Source organism: Ctenocephalides felis, unplaced genomic scaffold, assembly GCF_003426905.1.
Source record: "Ctenocephalides felis isolate EL2017-DRISC unplaced genomic scaffold, ASM342690v1 CF-g0.4_SCAFFOLD_01604, whole genome shotgun sequence".
NCBI classification, from domain to species: domain Eukaryota; kingdom Metazoa; phylum Arthropoda; class Insecta; order Siphonaptera; family Pulicidae; genus Ctenocephalides; species Ctenocephalides felis.
Window position 1 is genome coordinate 19,301,917 of NW_020537758.1, and position 3,483 is coordinate 19,305,399.

Sequence of the window (3,483 nt, forward strand, 5' to 3'; positions counted from 1 at the left end):
ATTCTGTGAAATATTTCGCAGAGAGTTAGCTTAATATACTGCCGAGATGAATGTTTTGAATAATTCTAAGATAGGGTAGTAAATATACTCATTATTGGGGGTATCAGTTAATAGAAAAATATGTTCCACATTTGTGATATGAAAAGCTTGCTCTGTTGTCTTACTGTGCACATAACTGATTTGATCGAGAGCAAAGAAAGTCATTTGGATATATTTTGGTGATGCTGTATTGTAAACTTAGGTAAATTTAATGAAAGTTTGACAAAAAAATAAAGTTGGTAAATTCAATTGTGTCTCGAGATATGCAAAGTTGATGGCTCCGTGTGCAATACTATTTAAAGAAATAGTATGTTCTCAAAAACGTTTTTTTTTGTGAATTTAATGAAACTTGACACACATTGTTATTATAGTTCACAAGAACATAAAATTAGTAAAGTCAATTAATTTTGAGATATGTATTTATCGATTTCTGCTTATTCTTGTTGAGAGCCTCATAGACCCCAACGCCGTTTGCTACGCCCCTGTTGTTAACACATTAGTATTATAACAAATGTATTCTGAGTGGATACATAGATATTAATTTAGAAATATAAATGAACAACACTCTTTTTTGCACGAATTTATTAAATAATAATTTTACAAACGATTCGAGGCTAGGTTTGTCTCATCATCAATGTGTTATAATTTAAAATCTAAAATATGGAGACCTAAATTAGCATTATGTATTATCCGTTACAAGTCGTTCATTATGCTGCCTCACCAACGATCGTCGGAATCTGAATTTTCTATCAAGGTCAACTAGATGAGTCACAAAATATCAAATAGGAAAGAGAAGAAATAGGGCCCAGTTGAAAAATAGATGTCTCTAGGAGAAAAACATTAGTTTTATATTCAAATTTACCAATATTTCTAAAATTCTAATTTTTATTCTTTTTTTATAAAAAATAAATAACTTAAATCATAATAACGTTAAAAAACAATAGTTTTTCTCATTTTGCAGCCTATTTTTCTTATTCTAGATTATATGGAAACCGTGGATGAGATTTAAATATAAAATTTCCATTTACGAGAAAAGCATTGAAAAATTACAATTTTGCTATAAATACCTTACTAATCAATAGAATTTCAATGTACTCCCACGTGACTCAAAATACGTCCACATCGTCAATCTACAATTCTAATTACAATTACATCTTTCGAATGAAAACGTTACTCAGATTTCGATTGAGTTATTTATATCCACTATAGCTTCTATTTATAAATCTAGTCTTAATCACGTCAGCTATGATATTTTAGCGTCACAATTGAAGTGAAGGATTCGAAGCTATTTGCTTGAGTGCCCTTTGACGCCCACGCTCAGGATCTGCCCACGTTAAAAAGATCCTTCGCGAATTATCAGGATACAAAGTCTAGACTAGAATGAGGAGGTGTAGGTCGAGGTATTGTTTGTACACAATGCATACATGTGGAGAAAATTAGCAGAGAGTGAATTTGTAGAAAATATTAATCAAATGATTATTAATTGAGATAATAGTCTTTATAGCTAGGAAAAAGGCAACTGGTTAGATTTTGAGCTTTGAGCAAAATTAAGGTGCTGCTTTGGTACATATTTTTTGCTTTTTACTTTAAAATAATATTGTTAAAAAACTCTACAGTTTACTCGTTTTTGAGATAATGGTATTGGACCTTTTTACCTGCAAACTTCAAGCCCTTTTCTACCCTATATACGAGTTCATTCAAACCAAATCGCCTATTAAAAGACAGACATCTATTCTTTCTACAATGAACGAACAAAATAATTATTCCGATTCTTTGTTCGGTTTATATAAAAACTTTTCTCCTCTCCCGGTATAGTAGGTTTGTTAAGGCGATGAATGCCCAAATAGCCAAATTACACCCACGATGAAAACTTTTAGCTTTTCAGAATTATTCTTCGACTCGGGGGACGATATATTTTTTTCGATTTCCCTTTGTACGATGTCCTAATATACTTTAGTGATACCATACATCAACTTCTGAAGGGCGGATAATAGACAGGGAGTTTTTAGTCGTTTTATTCAAACTTGGAAAATAACATAAAACTCTATAAAAACTATAAAGTCGCGTTACTTTTAGACTCTTGTGTTTTAGAAAAACCTGAAATATTATTTATAATTATTGATTACGGATTTCTCAGGAATGAATAAAAAAATTAAAAATATTAATTAAGAAAAATACTAAACTTAGGCAATTTTTTGACAAAAACTCTTAAACAATTTTGACAAAAACACTAAGACAATTTTAAAATTTTATAGAAACTGTAAATAATATATGTTAGTTATCAGATCTCTAGATTTCAATCCTTATATATTTTTAATATATTCAGAGTAAATAATGTATTTGAAACTTTATACAAAAAGTTTTACCTCTTACACTCCCATGAATAGGTTATTCAGATTTTTTTTCTCAGAATTCATTTTTCTATAATATATTGTTCATATTGTTATGATACAGCTCAGTTTATTAGAAGATAAACAGAATTTTATCATTAATACCAGAAGTAATTTTTTGTTGACAGTTTCTTTGGTTTTTAGCTGTTATATTTAGTTTATAATCTCTGAATACAATTTTTAGGTAAGATGTGTTGTCATTTTTGAATTAGGTTTGACAATTCTTTTTATATAATCTCTATAAAAAGCTTACATGTGAGGTAAAAGGAATCTGCTTAATACTTCATTTGCAAACTAAGTTAAAAAAGCAATTTTATAAGATCAATTAATAGACATTCGATCTCTCGACAAATATGCTTGTTTTAGAAATACTAGATCAAGGTTATATACCATGAAAACTTTGTAAAAAATGTTTTCATAAAACAATCCGCAATAATATATTTTTTCTCATGTGAAATTCTTTCAAAATTATAAAAAAAGAATTGATTTGTTTGCCCCTTGGCTGACTCTCTTAACCCATCTTTGGAGCAAAAAAAAACGAACATCAAATTCTAAAACAATAGTAAAAAAACATATTTCTATAATTGGGAGTTAACTGAGAATTTTACTCAAGATAGTTCGATAGTTGTTTGTTTGATACATATTATATAATATCATCCATCTCATTTAGTTCAGAGAGTAATATTGAACGAGAGGCAAATGGACCTTTTTGCTCCGCTCTATCTTAATTAAAGATCCAAAATACATATATGTTTCCTAGTAAAATTAGCCCTTCTTCTGCATTACAGCATCAAATTAAAAATATATGAATTATATTCAAAAAATCTTTTTTAATATATCAAATGGGTAATTATTGGGGTTATTCATTTGCATCTAAAAAAATAGCCTTTAAAATAGATCAAATATATGTTGTGTAAAAATATCTTTCAATTTTAGTGAATAATTTATCCCCGGTCCCCCGTCTATTACCTACAACCCTTGGAGGGATGTTCGGGCGTTTATTAGACCGTGTGCAGCACCCTCCATTTTCTTCTTCACGAGGATTTGAATGGAA